Raw genomic sequence first — 27,734 nt, 5'->3', positions numbered from 1 at the left:
TTTTCTTTGCGTCATGTGCTGTTTGGGGAGGGTTTTTTGGAAGGGACATCCTGCGTGACACTGCAGTGCCACTCCTAAATGGGCCCGGTGTTTGTGTCGGCCACTAGGGTCGCTAATCTTACTCACACAGCTACCTCATTGCGCCTCTTATTTTCTTTGCGTCATGTGCTGTTTGGGGAGGGTTTTTTGGAAGGGACATCCTGCGTGACACTGCAGTGCCACTCCTAAATGGGCCCGGTGTTTGTGTCGGCCACTAGGGTCGCTAATCTTACTCACACAGCTACCTCATTGCGCCTCTTATTTTCTTTGCGTCATGTGCTGTTTGGGGAGGGTTTTTTGGAAGGGACATCCTGCGTGACACTGCAGTGACACTCCTAAATGGGCCCGGTGTTTGTGTCGGCCACTAGGGTCGCTAATCTTACTCACACAGCTACCTCATTGCGCCTCTTATTTTCTTTGCGTCATGTGCTGTTTGGGGAGGGTTTTTTGGAAGGGACATCCTGCGTGACACTGCAGTGACACTCCTAAATGGGCCCGGTATTTGTGTCGGCCACTAGGGTCGCTAATCTTACTCACACAGCTACCTCATTGCGCCTCTTTTTTTCTTTGCGTCATGTGCTGTTTGGGGAGGGTTTTTTGGAAGGGACATCCTGCGTGACACTGCAGTGCCACTCCTAGATGGGCCCGGTGTTTGTGTCGGCCACTAGGGTCGCTAATCTTACTCACACAGCTACCTCATTGCGCCTCTTATTTTCTTTGCGTCATGTGCTGTTTGGGGAGGGTTTTTTGGAAGGGACATCCTGCGTGACACTGCAGTGACACTCCTAAATGGGCCCGGTGTTTGTGTCGGCCACTAGGGTCGCTTATCTTACTCACACAGTCAGCTACCTCATTGCGCCTCTTTTTTTCTTTGCGTCATGTGCTGTTTGGGGAGGGTTTTTTGGAAGGGCCATCCTGCGTGACACTGCAGTGCCACTCCTAGATGTGCCCGGTGTTTGTGTCGGCCACTAGGGTCGCTTATCTTACTCACACAGTCAGCTACCTCATTGCGCCTCTTTTTTTCTTTGCGTCATGTGCTGTTTGGGGAGGGTTTTTTGGAAGGGACATCCTGCGTGACACTGCAGTGCCACTCCTAGATGGGCCAGGTGTTTGTGTCGGCCACTAGGGTCGCTTAGCTTAGTCATCCAGCGACCTCGGTGCAAATTTTAGGACTAAAAATAATATTGTGAGGTGTGAGGTATTCAGAATAGACTGAAAATGAGTGGAAATTATGGTTTTTGAGGTTAATAATAATATGGGATCAAAATGACCCCCAAATTCTATGATTTAAGCTGTTTTTTAGGGTTTTTTGAAAAAAACACCCGAATCCAAAACACACCCGAATCCGACAAAAAAAATTCGGTGAGGTTTTGCCAAAACGCGGTCGAACCCAAAACACGGCCGCGGAACCGAACCCAAAACCAAAACACAAAACCCGAAAAATTTCAGGCGCTCATCTCTACACTGCAACATTCCTTTTTTTTGTATTGGTCATTACAAAGATATCATGGATGTGCGCAATTGTACAAACACTGCATGCTATGCACGATGTCTCCTTTCTTCAACAACAAACAGCAACAACAACAACAACAACAGCAAACAACATCATTGTGGAATACAGCCCATACTATATACTGGATTTTAAATATAAGAAAAATATTAAGTGTGTGTAAAATAAAAGCAAAAAAACTTACTGTTCCTCCGCAACTTTGGCGCCTCAGTCTGCGCAGAAGTTGGTGTCCCAGCTGGAGTCACCACACTGCTTCCACTGGTATCAACCTCGATAGTATTGGTGACTGGGTCCCCCACGGCAGCCGGCGGATCGGTGTCACTGATATCAGTGTTGTCATCAAACAGCATTGGTGGCGTCAGTGGGATGGATTGGCTGCTCTCTGGGGTAGCGCTTCGTGAGGACGCACAACTGGACGATGAAATGGCAATGGGATTAACCAGGGCACTGCTCGTAGTAAAGCCACTCCATTCTAGCAGCACCACTTTTCCTCCTGTTGTGGTCGTGAACTTTGTTGTAGTACTTGCGCAGAGCTTTCAATTTGTTCACTACCTGCTGCTGTGTGCGCTCAATGCCCTTTGAGGTAAGTATCTTGGCAATGTTGGTGTACACTGTGGCGTACTTCACTGTCCCAGTGATCTGCTTCCAGATCTCCTCCTCCCCTCTCACAGAAAGCAGCTCCCTGATTTCTTCCTCCTTCCAATGCGCCATGCTGTCTCCCCCCGTCTCCCCTGCAGCATAAAGATGACCTCAGACGCCAGCGCCAGTGCCACGCCCGCTCAGCCAATCAGAGAGACCCTGCTGCTCAGCCAATCGCCAGTGCCCCGCCAGCTCAGCCAATTAGCGCTGTCAGCCGCGACCCGTTTCTAAAATCCCGGGTCGGACCCTTTCAGACAGCCGGCAACCCGTGTAAGAGCCGGGAAAAACCGAGGTAAATTCCTGGGTTGAATTCCCGGGAACTCAGTCCCGTGTTGACCCTTTCAGACAGAAAAAAATCCCGGGTCGACCCTTCAGGAGCCGGGAAATTACCGGGTTCTTTTCTCTGTCTGAAAGGGGAATAGAAGATCTCAATATGTATAGTTTGGAGGAGAGAAGGGAAAGGGGGGACATGATAGAGACTGTCACATATATCAGGGGTATTACCAAGGTCCGGGAGGGAAACATTCTCCAAATGAAGAGAAGCAATAGGACACGAGGACATGCACTGAGACTGGAGGGGGGAAGATTTAGAGGAGATTTGAGGAAAAATTACTTCACAGAAAGGGTAGTGGGCAAGTGGAATAGCCTCCCAGCAGAGGTGGTAGAGGCTAAGACAGTAAAGCAATTTAAACATTCATGGGATAGACATAAGGATATCCTTACAAAGAAATAAGGATTAAATAAGGTTTGAGATAAAAATATGGTAAAAAAAAAAGAAGGGGCAGACTAGATGTGTCAAGTGGTTCTTATCTGCCGACAAATTCTGTGTTTCTATGTTTCTATCCACTTTGGCATCCACGACGTCTGCATCCCTGCCACACAGGGCAGTGAGGGCTGCAAGGGCCGCTGATCTGCCCACCGACGGGCCCAAACGTGGGGTAAGCACCGCGGGAGCACTCCAACTTAGGAGGGCTACCCTGCTGTATTTGGTCACCGATGGGGTAGACAAGAGCAGGGGAAAACAAGGGGAAACAGGTATTTTGGCTGAGCTGCATAGTCTGACTTTTGACTGTCGACCATATAGTGTCTAACTAATGACTGTCTATCTTTTAACTGTCTATGAGCTATACCACACCCGCCCAGATCCCATTCAGTATGGGATTCATGATATGGGCTCCTTTGTGTGCCTCTCTGTGTGCCTCTCACACTCCCTCTCTGTGACTCTCTCCCTATCTGCCCTCTCTCTCTCTCTCTCTCTCTCTCTCTCTCACTGTGTGTGTGTCTGTGTGTGTGTGTGTGTGTGCCTCTCTGTCTCTGTGTTCCTCTCACACTCCCTCTCTGTGACTCTCTCCCTATCTGCCCTCTCTCTCTCTGCCTGTGTGTGTGCCTCTCTGTCTCTGTGTGCCTCTCACACTGCCTCTCTGTGACTATCTCTCCCTATCTGCCCTCTCTCTCTCTCTCTGCCTGTGTGTGTGCCTCTCTGTCTCTGTGTGCCTCTCACACTGCCTCTCTGTGACTATCTCTCCTTATCTGCCCTCTCTCTCTCTGCCTGTGTGTGTGCCTCTTTGTCTCTGTGCCTGTGCCTCTCTGTCTCTGTGTGCTTCTCACACTGCCTCTGTGACTACCTCTTCCTATCTGCCCTCTCTCTCTCTGCCTGTGCGTGTGCCTCTCTGTCTCTGTGTGCCTCTCACACTCCCTCTCTGTGACTATCTCTCCCTATCTGCCCTCTCTCTCTCTCTCTCTGCCTGTGTGTGTGCCTCTCTGTCTCTATGTGCCTCTCACACTGTCTCTCTGTGACTATCTCTCCCTATCTGCCCTCTCTCTCTCTCTGTCTGTGTGTGTGCCTCTCTCTCTCTCTCTGTGCCTCTCACACTCCCTCTCTGTGACTATCTCTCCCTATCTGCCCTCTCTCTCTCTCTCTCTCTCTCTCATTGGCGTGATGTACTATAAGACATCGTCGCCCCTCGCCCCCTACCGCAGCGATACTAATCGCATATGTACTAACATATGTGATTAGTATCGCAATGTGGTATAGGAGGCCCCCAGCGATGATGTCTGCCAGGGTCAGTGGGGGTCAGCGGGGGTCTCCGTCACCTCCCAGACCCGGGAGGTGACGTGCGCAGGGAGTCCCCGGGCTCCTCCTCCTCCCCCCTGCAGCTGGAAGGAGACAAGGCTGTGATGCGGGGGAGAAGGAGGAGGGGGGCCACACCAGCAGCGGCTCAGGTATGCCGGGGGGAAGGGGGGGTCGTCGTGAGCGGTGCGGGGCGGAGGCGGGATCCGGCAGCGGCGGTAAGAATCCCATAGACTTCTATAGGGTATCGCCATAAAAAGATGGCGATACCCTATGGTGCGAAAACGCGGTGATCGGGAGTTAGTACATATGAAAATGCTGTAAAACAGGGGTTTTACCGCATTTTCCCTTTAGTAAATCCCGCCCCCAGTCTGTGTCTGTTCCTCTCTTCCCCTCTCCCTCTTTCTCTCTGTTCCTCTGTATCCCCTTGCTTCCAGTTTCTTGTATATTAGGGTTTCTTTTTTTTTCCCCCATATGTTTTTGATTGGAAATATTCCTCCTCTCCCAAGGTGTGCTGTGGGGCAACAGTGGGCAGTGAGTGTAGCAGTGCTACTGGGGCAGCAGTGGGTAGTAGTACTGGGGGTAGAAGATTCTGCAGCTGGCATGGTGTTAATGCAAGTTCCCGTGGACTGCCACTGCAGGACACACCCCTGATTAGCAGTGTAGCCATAGTCACGCCCATGGGTGAAACTAGAAACGCCCTTTGGGCGGAGTATGACACACACCCTCAAAACGGCACATACTACTATCAACTGTAATCTCCCTGAAACTCTCTCTGCACGTTACATCTGCCCCACCCAGTGGCAAACGCAGGATTTCTAGAGGGTGGTTTCCAAATGCAATCTACGATCTCACACTCTGCAGAACATTGGAGCGTGTGCGGGCGTCTGAGGTAGCAGTAGAAGAAACTAATAGTGACCCTGGTACATATATGTGCACATTATTCGTTTTAACTACTAGATAGTGAACAGGATGTAATGAAGTCGTCGTCCGTCTCACCAGTGTTTGCCTATGCCAGTAACAGTAGCAGAGCAGGATGCCTTTAACCATCAGCTCCTAGCTGCTATGTATTAGGTGGGTTGTGCTACATAGGGGTGAATTCAACTGAAGTCGGATTTCCCGACTTGTCGGATTAACAGGAATAATAGGTCGAATCCAGATTTGACCTATTCAATCATACTCCTGTTTATCTGACAAGTCAGAAAATCCGACTTGTTGGAAAGCACGTGGATCGGCGGCTTAAGATCCACGTGTTTTGTCGGATTCGCGGCCAAATCCGACAGGTTTTAGCCCCGTTTTCGACAATGTCAATCCTGTCGGATTTGGGCGCGAATTGAATACTGCATTGTCGGATCCTTTCCGTCGGAAAGGATCCGACTGTTAGGCGCCGGGGTCCGCTCGTCGCTGCGGCCCGGCGCCTAGCAACCAGGGACGCCGTGCGCGTACAGCCGCCGGCTCCCTGGCAACGCTAGACGCCGGGCGCACGGAGCCGCACGGACCCTAGCAACGGGGACGCCACTTACGGACTGCGTTCCCCGTTGCTGGGTTCAATTTAAATAATGAGATGTCTGTTTTCCTGGCCATGCAGCTTGGCAGCTGTATGGCATTTAATCCAATCAGCCTCCAAACAGCTGATTGGAGGACTCCCTGTTAAATACACTTCCTGGGCTTCTCACAGACGCCGGTAATAGCTTCCTGAATGCTGAATCTGTTTGCTGAAAGTGTTTCCAGTCCTGCTGTATCCGGTCGTTCCTGTTCTCAGTTGTCCTGTACTCGGAAGTCGTCATCTGTTCCTGGAGTCCTGACTGAGCACCTTTGAACATCCAGTGGTGTTCGTGAGTCACGGCGTAGCCGTGTGTTGCGGCTTGGGCCGCTTAATTATTTATCATTTATTATTTGTGTTCCGGAGCTTTTGCGGAGGATTCCGCTCCCACAGATCCACTCTGGTATCCAGCGGTGCTGGGTAGGAGTACGGACTAGTGGATTTTGGTTGTCCTTTTCCCTGGCGGGTTACCGCACATACCTCAGGTTTAGTCAGTTAGCTTGTAGCCCCTGGCCTGGTTGTTTAGTCAGAGGGCCCCTTGTTATCACCCTGTCTCGGATTTCCCTTTGTCTCCCATTAAGACCTGAGGGGGCATCGGAGTTGGGCAGACATAATCCGCCCTTAAAACGCGGCTGTCATGGGCTCAAGCAACCATAGTCTCGCAGGGGATTTCTGACCACACGGGCGAGACAACGGAGTTAGGGCGCCAGGGGCTACTTTCTATTCCCGCTCCCTTCCCCAGCATTCCGTTCCAGTGCTCCGGTCCTTGCAATAGGACCACCTCAGACCAGAGTGCTGGAATCATAACACCGACAAGCATTGAATACACCCCTATGTGAGGATCTGCAAAAGTCAGTTTCCCTAATTCTTCTCAGTTCCGGAACTGATTTTGTGGCCTGTTACTGTCTGTTCAATGCCAGAGCCATCACCATGGCCAATGAGAATACAAGTTGAGCAGTGTTCCAATAGGTTTAAAAGAGTGATTGTGTATTCCCCTATGTTTGGTAGAAGTAGAAACATGTCATTGTAATATATTTATGCTTTATGACATACCTGTAATTCACCAGCATGCATTGCAAACTGGATACATTAATCAATTACACAAATGAGGAAAAAGGCAGTTAGCAATTTATCATTGTAATACTGAAACATCCTGAACCCCATAAATAAACAGCCCGACTGTACTGACAAACTACCTTCCCCCAAGCACCCAGAGGCCACGATGACCTCATAATTTAATATGAAATACCGGCACTAGCACCTCCTCTCTCCGTCCGCTGCCCCCCCCCCCCCCCCCCCTGCATTCATGCTGGCGCCGATTACTGAATAATCTATTATTATTATATACCGGTGCCCGCCCGCCCCCGGCAGTCACACACACACACACACACACAATCACCTCCTGGTCCTCGCTGCTCTGCAATCCAGATTCCGTGGACTGGCCGCTGGCGGGGAGTGAACATGCGCTATGCCCGTCTCACCTCTCAGCCTGAGAGGAGCTGCTGCTCTCCCCCTACATGCAGCAGCCAGCCTCTCCGTGCGTGTGTGAGGCAACTGCTGCAGCCACGCAGAGAGACTATCACAATGCAGGTGAAGCTCAAGCGGCAGTCAGACTGTCGTGAATGGGTAGTATAAAAAAAAAAAATCGGTAAACTGCTGCGCTATAGATCGGAGGCTTTGGGGGTTTCTGGGTACTCAGAAATCCCCCCTGCGTGTGCCAGCTGCAGTACAACATGGTTTTGCCCAGTTGCTTGATCATTTGCTTTTCTTGCAAACATGAATCAGGCCCGATGTTTGCCATAAGGGTGTGATGCGCTACAACGTCCCTCAAGCAATGCTGGATGGTTAGGAAATGCTGCTGTGTGATGTGGAGGAGGCAGAATCTCGGATCTGATTGCTGCCTACCTCCCCTTACCCTTCCTTTAATCCCTGCTAGTGTGACACCCCGGGTTGGCAGGTTTCTCCAAGTAGTTGGAAGAGGTATCACATGTGTCCGGTGGCTATGTGACAGACCTTTTTTTTCCTACAAAGTGTTCTCCCCGTACTTGTCCATAGTACCGTGCGCAGATAGGTAGGATAGATTAATACACAACAACAATGTATAGACCGCAAGTCCAACAGGATGTCTTTTTATTGAGCTGCAGTGAACTTGGTTATTTGGCAAAAATTAGACAATCACAAGAACAAGATGATATTGAGGAAGATTTACAAATCACAGTTGACCACAGACTGCAATGCACTGGAACATTTGGTGATTAAATGGGAAATCAATCTAATCATAGATATATGCATATTCCGATAACACAACAATAATGATGGTGATGAGAAGAGTGATGAAAACAATTCACAATGACAGTTGCTAAATTCCTAACTTTCACTAATAATCATGTTTCAATCTCCACTGGCAAATTACATTGGAGCTCTCTTTTGATCCTTAAGTGCCACAGTGTTGTAATGGAGTGGTGATGGGACTTTTTCTCTAACAAAAGCAGCTTACTCTGTAGTAATGGTTCCTTGGATAGGTTAACTCAGTCTCTCTTTCTTAAATGTTTTTTAACCAAGGTTAAAAAATCGGGCGCAAGGTAGGCTGGTGTTCTAATTGTAGCAGCTGCTAAACAACAGGTCTAGTCAGTCCTGAAAACACTATACACAATAAAACACAAACAAAGTAGCAGCGCTATGAGTTTGGATATGAGATTGAATATAAATCATTCATACATCATGGTGGAGATAAACACACGTGGAGCTGCATGAACTGAAGGTGAAAAAATGAGTTAATTTATTAAAATTTCACATGCAATGTGTCAATAAAAAATGATATAAGATAAAAAATTGAAAAGTGCAAAAAGCAGGATCACTGTGGGGCTGCCTTAATTCGGCTATCCGTTTTCTTAATTGTTGTGGACAATATGACGGTATTTTGGAGTTAGGTGACAACTGGACTTTTTTTGACACAGTTCTGATAGTATCAGTGCCACATGATTAACCGCTGGAGGAGGGGGTTCTCTGGATAGCGTCCCTTATGGCGGGTAGAACCAATAAAACAAGTTTGTATCCTCACCAGTATGCGGAGTCCTCAGTGCTGAGTGGCAGGGCTGTATTGCCAGTTGGCAAGTTATTCACCTTTTTCTCTCTGTGCGTGATTCGTCCAAGTCCACTAAAGATCCGGATAGCGTGCGTGCAGCTCTCAATTGAAGATGGTGATCCTGAAGCATAAACACCTGACGCGTTTCGCTGCAGTGCCTGCAGCTTTTTCAAAGGCGATCTCATCAGTGTCAGGGCTTCTATATTTATACCCTAAAATGGCCACTAATTGGCCCCACCTGTTCAGTTCATGCAGCTCAAACAATGGTCAATCTCCTCCACAAAACATATAACAACAATACAAAAAAATGAAATACATGGCAGACTCAATCTTAATTAGTGAATAATTTCATAATATACTCGATAAATCACTGAATTCAAAATTAAAATTTTTCCATCAATAATGATTACTTCCAGGTTGCTATGTTAATGCATAGATCTCTTATTCCCCTTGTTTTGGTCTCTCTAACTACTTCCGGGTCAAACAGTGTTGTTGCTTAGCAACCTCCCGTCTTTTATTCTAAGGTAGATTCTGTATCTAAGTGGTCCGAAGCTCATTTAGCTGGTGTTAATCTAAGTATGCGATCTCCCACCTATTGGGTACTACCTGCTCTCATGTGTATTCTGGAGCCGATCGCCGCTCAGCTAATGCGGCGTGTCCGTGTCTGTGCCCGATAAACAGACTCTCTGCACGGATTGCGTCACTTCCGCTTACGGACTAGATCCCCGGTCTGTTGCCTAGTGACCGTATAAACAATTGGTCACCTGACCTCTGTGTGATGCTGTCAGTATGGTTCTTTGACATGCTGATACCGTATTGAGAGACATTGTTTGTAATGAAACTTGGACTTGTTTACAAATAAAAGCCCGGAGTTTATTCTTATATGCATATGGTTTTTGTGCGTGACTATTTTAATGCTCTAATCCTAGTAATATTTGCAGTCTTTTCAATATGGCCGTTGCCTAGTAACCATATACACAATTGGTCATCTGACTTCGAGATTGTGATGTCAGTATGCAGAATAGGAGACATTGTGGATCACAGTTTATCTAACCAATTTATTACAAAGTTGCAGGTGGTTTTATTGAAAGGATAGTTCTGTTCCCTCTGTATTTTATATTTTATATTTATTATAATCCTGACATTATTGGCAATGGATAGTCGCAATAAAAAAGATTTGTTGAAAAATCCTGATTTTTGCTTTTTTATATATATATGCTCAAAACCTCTAACAAGTGTTATCTTTTTTCTTTTCCTCTAAATTATATATGATTTTTATTAAAATCTGTAAATATATTTCTAAATAATCTAATATTTTGATTTTATAGCACATATCGTGGTGCTGGTGTTTTAACAATATCTAAAGGAATATATGTATATACATGGGTTAGGGATATTTGTACTCCTATATTGATTGGTGTCATGGATTTTTAAGAAAAACATTGTGTATTATGTAACCTATTTTATTACACACATTGCAGGATAATATATCTATATCAGGAATAATTCACCTACAATAACATATTAAGTTCCACTGACTCATTGAGTCCGTCTGGAAATATACTGTTCATTCTGAACATCCATAGGGTCTCTTGTTTACACAATTTTTTGTATCTATCTCCTCCTCGTGATGTTTTTGGAATGTGTTCTACCCCTATGAGTTTTAGACAGGCTGGATTTCCTTGATGGCAATCACTATAATGTTTGGATACACTATGGGTCTGGATTCTCTTTAGAATATTTCTGCGGTGCTCCAAAAACCTGATTTTCAAAGGTCGAGTGGTCCGGCCTATATATTTTTTGTTACAGCTGCAAATTAATAAATAAATCACATATGCAGTTCCACAATTAATGAACTGTCCAATCTCAAGTGTTTTCTCAGAATCCTCTAATTTAATTTTATGGGTTTTATTTTGAATGAAATTGCAGGTAATGCACCTACTTTTACCACACTTGTAACAGCCCTTTGATTTTTGTAACCAAGTGAGACCCTCTGTATCTCTGCAACTGGAGTCTATACTGGGTCTAAGATGACTCGGTGCCAGTATATTTTTAAGGGATAGATTCTTTTTGAAAATGAACCGTGGGGTCTGTGGAAGAAGAGGAGAAAGGAAGGTGTCTTGTTTGAGGATATTAAAATTTTTAGAAACAATATCTCTAATCTCAGAATGGCAATTATTAAATGTAGAGATAAATGCTACCTCCTCTTGATTAGGTTTAGATTTTTTGGGGTTTTTACTAGAACTTAAAATTTGGTTCCGATCTAATTTCCTGACTTCAGCTAATGCATTTTTTAGTAATGCTTCAGGGTATCCTCTTGTAATGAAGGAGTCATACATTATTTTAGCTTGAGTCTCAAACAGGCTTTGTTCCGAACAGTTCCTTCGAATCCGTAGGAACTGACTTTTTGGGATACTTCTTTTCCAGGGCATAAAGTGTGCACTTTGAAAATGCAAATATGCATCAGTACCCACCTCCTTAGTGTAGTTCGTGGTACAGATTTTTGATTCCCTTATCTCCAGGGAGATATCAAGAAATGAAATAGATTGTTTGTGAAAAATGTGGCTAAAAACCAAATTATAAGTGTTGGAATTCAAATGATCCACAAATACCTGTGCCTGAGTGATATCCCCATCCCAAATAATAAAAAGATCGTCTATATAACGGCCATAGAGAACCAGGTTCGAGCCAAAGCCACTTCTCCACACGAGTTGGTCTTCGACTTCGCCCATGTAGAGATTAGCGTAGCTCGGCGCAAACCTGGTTCCCATGGCCGTCCCCATCACCTGTAGGTAAAAAGTGTCCAAAAATAAAAAATAATTGTGCTGTAGAATGAATAAGATAGAATCTGTTATAAAAGTTTGGTGTTTTTCCGTAAGGTCTCCATCATTGTAAAGTCTATTTATTATGGACTTGACACCTAGATTGTGTGGAATATTAGAATAGAGGCTCTGGACATCAAGTGTGAGGAATGCATAAGAATCTCTCCACTTGATGTCCTTTATTAGATTAAGAAAATGTGTTGTGTCCTTTATATGTGACTTAAGTGTTGACACCCGTGGTTGCAAAAATGAATCTACATAAAAAGAAAGATTGGTCGTGAGGGAATCCAAACCCGAAATTATAGGGCGTCCCGGAGGTGAAGTGAGGGATTTGTGTATTTTGGGGAGGTGATAATATATAGGGACTGTGGGGTGTGTGCACATAAGAAATTGATATTCTTCCCTGGAGATAATCTCATCACACATAGCCCTGGTCAGAAGATTCCCAAGTTCTGTCATGAATGTTAGGGAGGGGTCGCCTGGCAATATCCTATAGCATTCCTTATTGTTTAATTGCCTTAAGGCTTCCTTAATGTATTCTGTTCTATCTTGTATTACCAAACCCCCCCCTTTATCTGCCTGTTTGATAATTATTGAATTATCTTTCGTCAATTTCTTAATGGCCTGAATTTCCCACTTATTCAGATTTTTTGGTTTTTTTGCTAATTTACAGGAATTAGTGCAAAGATTTTTTAGATCCCCTAAAGTTGTTTTGTAAAAAGAGTCTATGCTTGACCCCTTTGATTTAATGGGGTAAAACTCCGATCTCTTTTTGAATTTGTTTCTTTCTTGTTTGATATCGTGTAATAAGATCTCTTGTGTGGGTGAATCGTCATCGCCCTCCTCCAAGAGATCTGTCAGAGCCTCCAGAGCCACTCTGTCTTCTGTATCAAGGACTATAGGATAAGATTCATCCTTACTTTTTTGAAGGGCTATTTTTGCAAAATATTTCTTCCTGCATAATGTCCTTACAAAACGGTTCAATTCTACGAATAAGATGAATATGTTTGGTGGTGCAGAAGGAGAAAATTTCAGGCCTTTATTAAGTACTCGTAATTCGTTATCATTTAATTTTTTGGAAGATAAATTAAACACTGTATTTTGAGATTCGTTTTTTTTGGCTGCTTTTATTCTCTTTAGTACCTCCTTCCTTCCTCCTCTTCTTCCTCTATACTGACATTTCTCCTTCTTTTTGTTGGTTCTAATTGCCAGTCTCTGCCTTTGTCCTGTAACCTCCTTTTGCGTTGTTCTAAAAAAAGGGGTTGATCTTGTTGTGTATTTTCTGAATGAATTTTAGGTCGTGCCCCTGAATCTCTGGTGGATGATCTTGGTTCTTCCTTCTCAGGAGACCTTCTTCTTGTGGGGGACTTTGTGTATGTGTTCCTATACCGAGGAAATTGTCTATTTCTAAATCGGGACTGTTCTCTAGGACTATCATATTGTTGGGACCTATATGTGGCCCTAGAGTTGGGTTGGAATTTTTCTGTATCTGAATTAGGGAGTTTTCGATCCCTCCCTTGTCTGTAACTCCTCACATTGTCGGAACTGTAGTCCTCAATGTCTCTCTGAAACTTTCTGCATTTTGTCTCTAAGATGGTCTGTTCAAGTTTATTTACTCTCAGTGGTAGCTAGATCTCTCTCTTTAAATTCGCTACTTTGGTTAAGAGGTTCTAATTTTTGTTTCAGAGCTTCAATCTCTGTTTCAATAGACCTCAATTTGTTAGTTCTAAACTCTATTACCAGTTCCATGAGCTTTAGAGAACACTTATCTAACAGAGAATTCCACCTATCTTGGTATTCTCTGCTATCAGAAAAAATAGAGGGTTTTGAGAGCCTCAAGCCTCTGGGAATAATTTTTTTGTCAATGTATTTTTGCATATTCACAGTGTCTAGCCAATGTCTAACTTCAGATTTCAAAAGGTCCTCTAGTTTCAGAAAATCCTCTCTTAATTGACTATCATGATTATGTGATTTATTTTCTAAAGGGTTTTCCCATTTTGAAAGATATGACTGTCTCCTATTGAGTCTGTCACTGTAATTAGAAAAACAGCCCATGCTGCCCGATTAGGGACTATGTGTAGAAGCAAAAAATGTTTTTTAACCAAGGTTAAAAAATCGGGCGCAAGGTAGGCTGGTGTTCTAATTGTAGCAGCTGCTAAACAACAGGTCTAGTCAGTCCTGAAAACACTATACACAATAAAACACAAACAAAGTAGCAGCGCTATGAGTTTGGATATGAGATTGAATATAAATCATTCATACATCATGGTGGAGATAAACACACGTGGAGCTGCATGAACTGAAGGTGAAAAAATGAGTTAATTTATTAAAATTTCACATGCAATGTGTCAATAAAAAATGATATAAGATAAAAAATTGAAAAGTGCAAAAAGCAGGATCACTGTGGGGCTGCCTTAATTCGGCTATCCGTTTTCTTAATTGTTGTGGACAATATGACGGTATTTTGGAGTTAGGTGACAACTGGACTTTTTTTGACACAGTTCTGATAGTATCAGTGCCACATGATTAACCGCTGGAGGAGGGGGTTCTCTGGATAGCGTCCCTTATGGCGGGTAGAACCAATAAAACAAGTTTGTATCCTCACCAGTATGCGGAGTCCTCAGTGCTGAGTGGCAGGGCTGTATTGCCAGTTGGCAAGTTATTCACCTTTTTCTCTCTGTGCGTGATTCGTCCAAGTCCACTAAAGATCCGGATAGCGTGCGTGCAGCTCTCAATTGAAGATGGTGATCCTGAAGCATAAACACCTGACGCGTTTCGCTGCAGTGCCTGCAGCTTTTTCAAAGGCGATCTCATCAGTGTCAGGGCTTCTATATTTATACCCTAAAATGGCCACTAATTGGCCCCACCTGTTCAGTTCATGCAGCTCAAACAATGGTCAATCTCCTCCACAAAACATATAACAACAATACAAAAAAATGAAATACATGGCAGACTCAATCTTAATTAGTGAATAATTTCATAATATACTCGATAAATCACTGAATTCAAAATTAAAATTTTTCCATCAATAATGATTACTTCCAGGTTGCTATGTTAATGCATAGATCTCTTATTCCCCTTGTTTTGGTCTCTCTAACTACTTCCGGGTCAAACAGTGTTGTTGCTTAGCAACCTCCCGTCTTTTATTCTAAGGTAGATTCTGTATCTAAGTGGTCCGAAGCTCATTTAGCTGGTGTTAATCTAAGTATGCGATCTCCCACCTATTGGGTACTACCTGCTCTCATGTGTATTCTGGAGCCGATCGCCGCTCAGCTAATGCGGCGTGTCCGTGTCTGTGCCCGATAAACAGACTCTCTGCACGGATTGCGTCACTTCCGCTTACGGACTAGATCCCCGGTCTGTTGCCTAGTGACCGTATAAACAATTGGTCACCTGACCTCTGTGTGATGCTGTCAGTATGGTTCTTTGACATGCTGATACCGTATTGAGAGACATTGTTTGTAATGAAACTTGGACTTGTTTACAAATAAAAGCCCGGAGTTTATTCTTATATGCATATGGTTTTTGTGCGTGACTATTTTAATGCTCTAATCCTAGTAATATTTGCAGTCTTTTCAATATGGCCGTTGCCTAGTAACCATATACACAATTGGTCATCTGACTTCGAGATTGTGATGTCAGTATGCAGAATAGGAGACATTGTGGATCACAGTTTATCTAACCAATTTATTACAAAGTTGCAGGTGGTTTTATTGAAAGGATAGTTCTGTTCCCTCGGTATTTTATATTTTATATTTATTATAATCCTGACATTATTGGCAATGGATAGTCGCAATAAAAAAGATTTGTTGAAAAATCCTGATTTTTGCTTTTTTATATATATATGCTCAAAACCTCTAACAAGTGTTATCTTTTTTCTTTTCCTCTAAATTATATATGATTTTTATTAAAATCTGTAAATATATTTCTAAATAATCTAATATTTTGATTTTATAGCACATATCGTGGTGCTGGTGTTTTAACAATATCTAAAGGAATATATGTATATACATGGGTTAGGGATATTTGTACGCCTATATTGATTGGTGTCATGGATTTTTAAGAAAAACATTGTGTATTATGTAACCTATTTTATTACACACATTGCAGGATAATATATCTATATCAGGAATAATTCACCTACAATAACATATTAAGTTCCACTGACTCATTGAGTCCGTCTGGAAATATACTGTTCATTCTGAACATCCATAGGGTCTCTTGTTTACACAATTTTTTGTATCTATCTCCTCCTCGTGATGTTTTTGGAATGTGTTCTACCCCTATGAGTTTTAGACAGGCTGGATTTCCTTGATGGCAATCACTATAATGTTTGGATACACTATGGGTCTGGATTCTCTTTAGAATATTTCTGCGGTGCTCCAAAAACCTGATTTTCAAAGGTCGAGTGGTCCGGCCTATATATTTTTTGTTACAGCTGCAAATTAATAAATAAATCACATATGCAGTTCCACAATTAATGAACTGTCCAATCTCAAGTGTTTTCTCAGAATCCTCTAATTTAATTTTATGGGTTTTATTTTGAATGAAATTGCAGGTAATGCACCTACTTTTACCACACTTGTAACAGCCCTTTGATTTTTGTAACCAAGTGAGACCCTCTGTATCTCTGCAACTGGAGTCTATACTGGGTCTAAGATGACTCGGTGCCAGTATATTTTTAAGGGATAGATTCTTTTTGAAAATGAACCGTGGGGTCTGTGGAAGAAGAGGAGAAAGGAAGGTGTCTTGTTTGAGGATATTAAAATTTTTAGAAACAATATCTCTAATCTCAGAATGGCAATTATTAAATGTAGAGATAAATGCTACCTCCTCTTGATTAGGTTTAGATTTTTTGGGGTTTTTACTAGAACTTAAAATTTGGTTCCGATCTAATTTCCTGACTTCAGCTAATGCATTTTTTAGTAATGCTTCAGGGTATCCTCTTGTAATGAAGGAGTCATACATTATTTTAGCTTGAGTCTCAAACAGGCTTTGTTCCGAACAGTTCCTTCGAATCCGTAGGAACTGACTTTTTGGGATACTTCTTTTCCAGGGCATAAAGTGTGCACTTTGAAAATGCAAATATGCATCAGTACCCACCTCCTTAGTGTAGTTCGTGGTACAGATTTTTGATTCCCTTATCTCCAGGGAGATATCAAGAAATGAAATAGATTGTTTGTGAAAAATGTGGCTAAAAACCAAATTATAAGTGTTGGAATTCAAATGATCCACAAATACCTGTGCCTGAGTGATATCCCCATCCCAAATAATAAAAAGATCGTCTATATAACGGCCATAGAGAACCAGGTTCGAGCCAAAGCCACTTCTCCACACGAGTTGGTCTTCGACTTCGCCCATGTAGAGATTAGCGTAGCTCGGCGCAAACCTGGTTCCCATGGCCGTCCCCATCACCTGTAGGTAAAAAGTGTCCAAAAATAAAAAATAATTGTGCTGTAGAATGAATAAGATAGAATCTGTTATAAAAGTTTGGTGTTTTTCCGTAAGGTCTCCATCATTGTAAAGTCTATTTATTATGGACTTGACACCTAGATTGTGTGGAATATTAGAATAGAGGCTCTGGACATCAAGTGTGAGGAATGCATAAGAATCTCTCCACTTGATGTCCTTTATTAGATTAAGAAAATGTGTTGTGTCCTTTATATGTGACTTAAGTGTTGACACCCGTGGTTGCAAAAATGAATCTACATAAAAAGAAAGATTGGTCGTGAGGGAATCCAAACCCGAAATTATAGGGCGTCCCGGAGGTGAAGTGAGGGATTTGTGTATTTTGGGGAGGTGATAATATATAGGGACTGTGGGGTGTGTGCACATAAGAAATTGATATTCTTCCCTGGAGATAATCTCATCACACATAGCCCTGGTCAGAAGATTCCCAAGTTCTGTCATGAATGTTAGGGAGGGGTCGCCTGGCAATATCCTATAGCATTCCTTATTGTTTAATTGCCTTAAGGCTTCCTTAATGTATTCTGTTCTATCTTGTATTACCAAACCCCCCCCTTTATCTGCCTGTTTGATAATTATTGAATTATCTTTCGTCAATTTCTTAATGGCCTGAATTTCCCACTTATTCAGATTTTTTGTTTTTTTTGCTAATTTACAGGAATTAGTGCAAAGATTTTTTAGATCCCCTAAAGTTGTTTTGTAAAAAGAGTCTATGCTTGACCCCTTTGATTTAATGGGGTAAAACTCCGATCTCTTTTTGAATTTGTTTCTTTCTTGTTTGATATCGTATAATAAGATCTCTTGTGTGGGTGAATCGTCATCGCCCTCCTCCAAGAGATCTGTCAGAGCCTCCAGAGCCACTCTGTCTTCTGTATCAAGGACTATAGGATAAGATTCATCCTTACTTTTTTGAAGGGCTATTTTTGCAAAATATTTCTTCCTGCATAATGTCCTTACAAAACGGTTCAATTCTACGAATAAGATGAATATGTTTGGTGGTGCAGAAGGAGAAAATTTCAGGCCTTTATTAAGTACTCGTAATTCGTTATCATTTAATTTTTTGGAAGATAAATTAAACACTGCATTTATCTCTACATTTAATAATTGCCATTCTGAGATTAGAGATATTGTTTCTAAAAATTTTAATATCCTCAAACAAGACACCTTCCTTTCTCCTCTTCTTCCACAGACCCCACGGTTCATTTTCAAAAAGAATCTATCCCTTAAAAATATACTGGCACCGAGTCATCTTAGACCCAGTATAGACTCCAGTTGCAGAGATACAGAGGGTCTCACTTGGTTACAAAAATCAAAGGGCTGTTACAAGTGTGGTAAAAGTAGGTGCATTACCTGCAATTTCATTCAAAATAAAACCCATAAAATTAAATTAGAGGATTCTGAGAAAACACTTGAGATTGGACAGTTCATTAATTGTGGAACTGCATATGTGATTTATTTATTAATTTGCAGCTGTAACAAAAAATATATAGGCCGGACCACTCGACCTTTGAAAATCAGGTTTTTGGAGCACCGCAGAAATATTCTAAAGAGAATCCAGACCCATAGTGTATCCAAACATTATAGTGATTGCCATCAAGGAAATCCAGCCTGTCTAAAACTCATAGGGGTAGAACACATTCCAAAAACATCACGAGGAGGAGATAGATACAAAAAATTGTGTAAACAAGAGACCCTATGGATGTTCAGAATGAACAGTATATTTCCAGACGGACTCAATGAGTCAGTGGAACTTAATATGTTATTGTAGGTGAATTATTCCTGATATAGATATATTATCCTGCAATGTGTGTAATAAAATAGGTTACATAATACACAATGTTTTTCTTAAAAATCCATGACACCAATCAATATAGGCGTACAAATATCCCTAACCCATGTATATACATATATTCCTTTAGATATTGTTAAAACACCAGCACCACGATATGTGCTATAAAATCAAAATATTAGATTATTTAGAAATATATTTACAGATTTTAATAAAAATCATATATAATTTAGAGGAAAAGAAAAAAGATAACACTTGTTAGAGGTTTTGAGCATATATATATAAAAAAGCAAAAATCAGGATTTTTCAACAAATCTTTTTTATTGCGACTATCCATTGCCAATAATGTCAGGATTATAATAAATATAAAATATAAAATACCGAGGGAACAGAACTATCCTTTCAATAAAACCACCTGCAACTTTGTAATAAATTGGTTAGATAAACTGTGATCCACAATGTCTCCTATTCTGCATACTGACATCACAATCTCGAAGTCAGATGACCAATTGTGTATATGGTTACTAGGCAACGGCCATATTGAAAAGACTGCAAATATTACTAGGATTAGAGCATTAAAATAGTCACGCACAAAAACCATATGCATATAAGAATAAACTCCGGGCTTTTATTTGTAAACAAGTCCAAGTTTCATTACAAACAATGTCTCTCAATACGGTATCAGCATGTCAAAGAACCATACTGACAGCATCACACAGAGGTCAGGTGACCAATTGTTTATACGGTCACTAGGCAACAGACCGGGGATCTAGTCCGTAAGCGGAAGTGACGCAATCCGTGCAGAGAGTCTGTTTATCGGGCACAGACACGGACACGCCGCATTAGCTGAGCGGCGATCGGCTCCAGAATACACATGAGAGCAGGTAGTACCCAATAGGTGGGAGATCGCATACTTAGATTAACACCAGCTAAATGAGCTTCGGACCACTTAGATACAGAATCTACCTTAGAATAAAAGACGGGAGGTTGCTAAGCAACAACACTGTTTGACCCGGAAGTAGTTAGAGAGACCAAAACAAGGGGAATAAGAGATCTATGCATTAACATAGCAACCTGGAAGTAATCATTATTGATGGAAAAATTTTAATTTTGAATTTAGTGATTTATCGAGTATATTATGAAATTATTCACTAATTAAGATTGAGTCTGCCATGTATTTCATTTTTTTGTATTGTTGTTATATGTTTTGTGGAGGAGATTGACCATTGTTTGAGCTGCATGAACTGAACAGGTGGGGCCAATTAGTGGCCATTTTAGGGTATAAATATAGAAGCCCTGACACTGATGAGATCGCCTTTGAAAAAGCTGCAGGCACTGCAGCGAAACGCGTCAGGTGTTTATGCTTCAGGATCACCATCTTCAATTGAGAGCTGCACGCACGCTATCCGGATCTTTAGTGGACTTGGACGAATCACGCACAGAGAGAAAAAGGTGAATAACTTGCCAACTGGCAATACAGCCCTGCCACTCAGCACTGAGGACTCCGCATACTGGTGAGGATACAAACTTGTTTTATTGGTTCTACCCGCCATAAGGGACGCTATCCAGAGAACCCCCTCCTCCAGCGGTTAATCATGTGGCACTGATACTATCAGAACTGTGTCAAAAAAAGTCCAGTTGTCACCTAACTCCAAAATACCGTCATATTGTCCACAACAATTAAGAAAACGGATAGCCGAATTAAGGCAGCCCCACAGTGATCCTGCTTTTTGCACTTTTCAATTTTTTATCTTATATCATTTTTTATTGACACATTGCATGTGAGATTTTAATAAATTAACTCATTTTTTCACCTTCAGTTCATGCAGCTCCACGTGTGTTTATCTCCACCATGATGTATGAATGATTTATATTCAATCTCATATCCAAACTCATAGCGCTGCTACTTTGTTTGTGTTCTCTTTCTTAAATAGCTCAATATTCCTTGGGTAAATAACTCAGTCTTTGTACTCCTTAAAATGGCTCAATGTCTCTTAAGATCTTCTTAGAAAGTATGTCTCTGTCCTGACAATTGTGTTCAAATGAGGGCTGGTTTTTAAGTTGTTACTATAGGGCAGGGGTGGCCAACCAGTCAGAGACAAAAAGACAAAAAACCTTGTTAAGTACGTCAAAGAGCCGACATTGAGCTGAAGGCATGCATGCAGAAATGAGATGTGGCCTTGTGCCAACATAAAACACATTGAAAAAGCTACTTTCACATAAAATAATTGAAATAGCCAGATTCACATAATACACTTCAGCTCCCCCATGTGTCACTCTAGCCAATGCCTTCCTGTGTCAATCCTGCTAGCACCCCCCCCTATGTCACTCCAGCCAGCTCCCCATGAGTCACTCCTGCCAGCACCCTCCTGTGTCACTCCAGTCAGTTCTCCCATGTATCACTTCTGCTACCACCCTCCTATGTCACACCAGCCAGCTCCCCACTAGTCACTCCTGTTGTGGTCACATGATTTAAAGTGGCGGGAGCCACATTTTAATAAAGAAAGAGCCGCATGCGGCTCAAGAGCCACTGATTGGCCACCGCTGCTATAGGGCCTGGTGACAACCCTTTCTCTTCCAACAATACTGTGCAGTGCATGTTACCAAAGGATAACTGGGCCTGGCACTTGCCTGCTCGCAACACTCCACACCAACATTCTCTGTGCACTCACTCCGATCCTCTGTGGTAGCTACTTCCACTGGCTTGACCTGTCTCAGCGGTTCTCACCATTACAAGATGGGCGTACTTTTCAATAGGCCTGGCGGTCCCAGACTGTGACGTCTCACACCCGCTTCTCCGGTTCTCTGCACTCCGGTAGCATTCCCGCTGCCTCAGCTCTGCAGCGCTGCTCTCCACCTCCCAACGTAACCACCCGGTTTGCTCCGTCTTATCAGCTCCCTCTCTGCGTGTCCAGCCGCACAATGGCTTCCTCTCAACTCCACCTTCTTCTGCCCACAAGGCTTCTCTGCTCCCAGACTCCCTTGTCCAATCAGTTGTCGCCAGCTAAACCATGTGACCGGACTCTGATCCGTCCTTAATCCTTGCTGTACCAACATGACGCTTCACCAAACTTCAAACAGTGTAAGTTTCCTTTAAAGGGGCACACACACACTTTCCGGGGGGCCACACTAATACCCTGCTTGGCCCCCATTGCTGCCCACTTGCTGCTAGGGCTGTAAAGGTAATAAAGGTGAGAATACCTACCCATCCCCTTTCATTTCTGGATTGGCATGGGGACTGCTGGCATCAAATAGCACCATTGCAGCACCTTCATATGAATAATCATGCATTGTTGTATTAGCCAACCTGAGTCTTTGCTACTGCTGTGGCACTACAAGTCTCAGTGACACATGTTATATAATACCATGCTACGTAGCCATGGGGCTAATGCAGAGTTGGCCGCAAAATTGGCAGAAATTACTGTAAAAAAAATAAGAATACAGATCATGCATAAATAGTGTATTCTCCCCCATAGCGAGATGTGTTTATGTCGGCAACAGTAGCAGAAGCATCTGGTGTAGCCCAGGCAAACATCACAGTTACGCACATGTTGTAAATCATTTAATATATCCAAAAAAACAAAAATTGTTGTGATGTCTCTTTGGGGGGAATTCAGTTGCCGACGAATCCCTTTGCCTGGTCGAATCAGCGCAACAATAGCCGCACTGTATGGCAGCCCGATCTCGCACAAAAGTGTTCAGTGCCCCATAAGGAATCTGGCATTCGGCCGGGTGGGTGAAGGGTGTGAGACGCAGTGCAGTTGCTGGCTTTTAATGGCAATTCACACCCTTTGCCGGCAATTTAATTTTCCCTGTTATGTATTAAATGTGTCCCTTAGTGTAACTGAGCCTGTAGCTATAATCTGAGTGACAGCTCAGCCTCACCCTGTGTGCAGAATGTGACCTCACTGGTTTCTATCAGAATTCACTGTCATTTCTCTCTCCTGCTTCCAGCGATGGCGTCTGCTGATGTGAGACAGGAGCTGGACTGTTCCATCTGCCTGAGCATTTATACAGATCCTGTAACACTGAGATGTGGCCACAACTTCTGCCGGGTCTGTATTGATCGTGTGCTGGATACACAGGAGGGGGCTGGAGCTTATAACTGTCCTGAATGCAGAGCAGAGTGTCAGGAGCGTCCTGCACTGCAGAGGAACATAACGCTGTGTAACATAGTGGGGAGTTTCCTGTCTACTCGGCCAGATCAGGAGGAGACTGGGATCTTCTGCACTTACTGTGTGGACTCTCCTGTACCTGCTGCTAAATCCTGTCTGCTGTGTGAGGCTTCTCTGTGTGATAAACACCTGAGAGTACACAGCAAGTCAGCAGAACACGTCTTATGTGATCCCACCACTGCCCTGGGGAACAGGAAATGCTCCGTCCATAAGAAGATACTGGAGTATTACTGCACTGAGGATGCTGCCTGTATCTGTGTGTACTGCAGGCTGGATGATGGACATCACGGACACCAGGTGGAGATGCTGGGTAAGGCTACTGAGAAGAAGAAGGTGAAACTAAGGAAAGTTCTGCAGAATCTGACTATAATGAGAGAGGATAATGAGAAAAGAGTCCAGAGTCTGCAGGAGCGCAGGAGAGGACATCAGGAGAAAGCAGCTGGTGTAACAGAGACAGTCACTGCCGTGTTTAGAGACATCAGGAGACAGCTGGATGACCTGGAGAAGAGAGTCCTGAGTGAGATCTCCAGGCAGGAACAGCGCGTTTCACTCCCGGTCTCTGATCTGATCCAGCAGCTGGAAATAAAGAAGGATGAGCTGTCCAGGAAGATGCGTCACATTGAGGAGCTGTGTAACATGTCTGATCCAGTGACTGTCTTACAGGAACCAGACACAGGGGACTTGTGTGATACTGAGGACACAGAGAGACATGATAACCAGGTCCATGGTGCAGGAGATCTGGATGTGGGTCTCATCTCAGGGACATTACACACATTATCTGATATTATAACAGGTATAAATACAGGGATATATGTGCAGGAGGCTACAGACCTATTACTGGATGTAACTACAGCTGGTAATACAGACTCTGATATAATAACAGGTATAAATATAGGGATCTATGTGCAGGAAGCTACAGAACTATTACTGGATGTAACCACAGCTGGTGATGGTATACAGATATCAGGTGACAGGAAAACTGCATCCAGGTCAGATATAAACCAGAATCGCCCAGTAACACCAGAGAGATTTCAGTGTAATCAGGTAATAAGCACCAGGAGATTCTCCTCAGGGCGACATTACTGGGAGGTGGATGTCAGTAAGTCAGTGATCTGGAGGGTGGGGATGTCTTATTGGTAATAATAACAGGTCCTGGTGTTTGCGTAGGTGGAATAATAATCAGTACTTAGTGATACATGACAGTAGAGAGATCCAGTTACCTGACAATATCCCCTGTGACAGAGTGAGGGTATATCTGGATTATGAGGCAGGGCAGCTGTCCTTTTATTCTCTGTGTGACCCCATCAGACACTTACACACCTACACTACCGCCCTCACTGAGCCCCTCCATGCTGCATTATGTGTAGCGGATGGGTGTATAACTACATGTGGGGGAGTCAGGAGCTGGGATAAATCACCATAAGAAATTTGCCCAGAGACTGGTGACATCACAGGGAGGGGAATCTGATTGGTGGAACATTCACCCTAGGGCTGGCCACTGAAGGTGATGAATTTTTAATTTTATTGTAAAGTTTTACCTTTAATGGGCAAGCACACTAAGGGGCCCATTTATCATTAAATATTTGTGGCTTATTCCCCAAAAACACCCATTTTCAGGGGGCAACCGCAGATATTTGGTATCACCAGCATGTATCACAGAGGGACCGCAGTAGATATATCTGATACCTGCTGTGATCCCTCCATAATACATTTGCCCGGTATAATCGCATCCTGCAATGCAAGTCTGGGCACTAATATTGCTCCCAGGTCACATTACACATAGACATACAGTATCCAACAGTTACTTTATTCTGATCTACAGGCATATTTATCAAAATTGTTTTTACTAAAATATTGTGAAAAAGGGTGTTTTCACACCCCTTTTACATTATGTTAGTATCACCTGAATGGACTGATAGGCAATTGGAGGAGAATTCACAAAATTCTCCAATAAGCCCTTAAATTTAAATTTTTTACTAATCAGATTACATTTCCCACACCTGTAATGGGAAATGTGATCTGCCCGAACGTACTAAAATTAAATTGTACAAAAATACCGGATGGAGCCCTGTGATAATAACATTATCTTCAGATAGTGTTATTAGGGCTTCCCTCTGGTTCCCCTACTCCTACACAGCCTTTCTGCTCGCTGGCAATGAAAGCTGTGCTCTGATCCGGCCACTGTGATCAGCCATGTGTGACCACAGGCTGATCTCTGTGTAAAAAATAGTAACCCCCCCCCCCCCCCACACACACACACACACTTACCTGCACCCAGGGGCCAGTGATCTGGGAACTCCGGTCATCTGTATTCTGTGCTGCTGCTGTGACCCCGTCATCTGAGCTGAGATGCTGCATAGTGCCGGCTTCTCTGCTCATGTTACTGGTCACAGGGATCACAGCAGCAGCACAGGATACAGATCACCGGTGCTCACCGATCACCATTTCTGGGTGCAGGTAAGTGTCCTCTTAGTGAAGCATCATGGGGGAGTCAAGAGAAGGGGGGGATGTTTAGCCGGCAGCGATGGTAACACATGCGCGGTTAGACTGTCAGGGTATTTTTGCGAAACATACCCTGATAAGTACAGGAGGGGGGGGGGGGGATACACAGGGACAGAGCGTTCTCACAACTTGATGCATCCTTGCGGATTTGGGTAAATTTATCACAATCCATCTATATCTGAGATGCAATTGTGATATCTCATTGTGTTTTGCTGTTTTTGCTTATTCACGTTCTGTCTTCACTGTCAGTTCTGGCTCTCACTGTCCAGTGTGGTTACTAGCGGTTACTTCTGTTTCTTATGTCAGATCAGATGCGTCTTCTCTATGCTTCCCTTATTGTATACTATATTGTATATTTTATGCTTTTATTATCTGTTCAGCGCTCTGAGTCCTATTGGAGAGAGCGCTTTATAAATAAAATGACCATTATTATATATATTGTGTGTCTGCACGCTATATATGTTACAGACGGTGTATTACCATGATCTCTTCCCTGTGTTACTAACCACAGATTGCATAAAGCGTTATTGCCTCTCAGAGTATCCGCCTGCTGGTCTCTGTAGTTCTCCTTACACCCTCCCTGATACTGGCCGCGATACACTCATACCATAGCACCATGTTATACAACGCTTCTGGATTGGCTCAGGACACAATTGTTGTAGTGACACTGTGCCTATATCTTAAGGTGGGTACACACTATTAGATATATCTGCAGATCAATTGATCTGCAGATATATCTATGTACGGATCGGGCAGTGTGTTCAGCATACACACAGCCCGATCCGTCGGGGGACTGACGTCATGAACTGGGCGGGCGGGCGCTCACGCCCGCCCAGTTCACCTATCAATCACCGCCGGCCGCCGCAGCATGTGTACGGGCGGTCGGCCGACCGCCCCGTACACACACAGCGACGCGCCAATATATCGTTAGATATATTGGCTGTCGGCTGTGCTGCGCGGCCGACGCGATACGTCTGTGAACGACGGAGTTCACAGACGTATCGCCCGTACACACTGGCCGACGGTCCCGCGATGTATCGGCCGTACAAGAGAACGGCCGATACATCGACCAGTGTGTACGGGCCTTTAGTGTTATTCACTGGAACATTGGGGGTCATTCCGTGTTGATCGCACCAACAAATTTGTTAGCAGTAGGGAAATACCATGTGCACTGCAGGGGGGGCAGATGTAACATGTGCAGAGAGAGTTAGATTTGGGTGGGTTATATTGTTTATCTGCAGGGTAAATACTGGCTGCTTTATTTTTACACTGCAATTTAGATTTCAGTTTGAACCCACCCCACCCAAATCTACTCTCTCTGCACATGTTACATCTGCCCCACCTGCAGTGCACATTGGCCCTCATTCCGAGTTGATCGCTCGCTAGCTGCTTTTAGCAGCACTGCATACGCTAGGCCGCCGCCCTCTGGGAGTGTATCTTAGCTTATCAGAATAGCGAACGAAAGGTTAGGAGTTCTGCTATTAAATATTTCCCTGCAGTTTCTGAGTAGCTCCGGACCTACTCACAGATTGCGATCACTGCAGACTGTTTGGTTCCTGGTTTGACGTCACAAACACGCCCAGCGTCCGGCCAGCCACTCCCCCGTTTCCCCAGCCACTCGTGCGTTTTCGTCTGGCACACCTGCGTTTTTTAGCACACTCCGAAAACGCTCAGTTACCACCCAGAAACACCCACTTCCTGTCAACCACTCACCGATCAGCAGAGCGACACGAAAAGCGTCGCTAGTCCTTGTGTAAAACTGCATAGTTTTGTGTGAAAGTACTTTGCGCTGTGCGTACTGCGGCCATACGACATGCACAGAAATGCCGCTTTTTCACCTAATCGCCGCGCTCGCGACCGAAAGCAGCTAGCGATCAACTCGGAATTGAGGGCCCTGGTTTTGCCCAACTGCTAATAAATTTGCTGCGATCAGGTCTGAATTACCCCCATTGTTCTGTATAGTAACATTCATTTCTGCTAAGCAAACCCCACAGCTCTTCATCTCTCTGTTGGTCCGAATAAATGCACTATATATATATATATATATATATATATATAGGCAGCTTTTGCAGAGATTACATAGGGCGATGCGG

At 43.6% G+C, this 27,734-nt stretch overlaps 1 pseudogene; it reads left to right on the top strand.

Annotated features, from left to right (window-relative positions):
• LOC134933770 (E3 ubiquitin-protein ligase RNF135-like) overlaps positions 1 to 26,077 on the top strand; it is a 162,326-nt pseudogene extending 136,249 nt beyond the window's left edge.
• Positions 26,078 to 27,734: the final 1,657 nt, after the last annotated feature.

Source organism: Pseudophryne corroboree, chromosome 6 (assembly GCF_028390025.1).
Source record: "Pseudophryne corroboree isolate aPseCor3 chromosome 6, aPseCor3.hap2, whole genome shotgun sequence".
NCBI classification, from domain to species: Eukaryota; Metazoa; Chordata; class Amphibia; order Anura; family Myobatrachidae; genus Pseudophryne; species Pseudophryne corroboree.
This window is presented reverse-complemented; position numbering and strand designations above follow the sequence as displayed.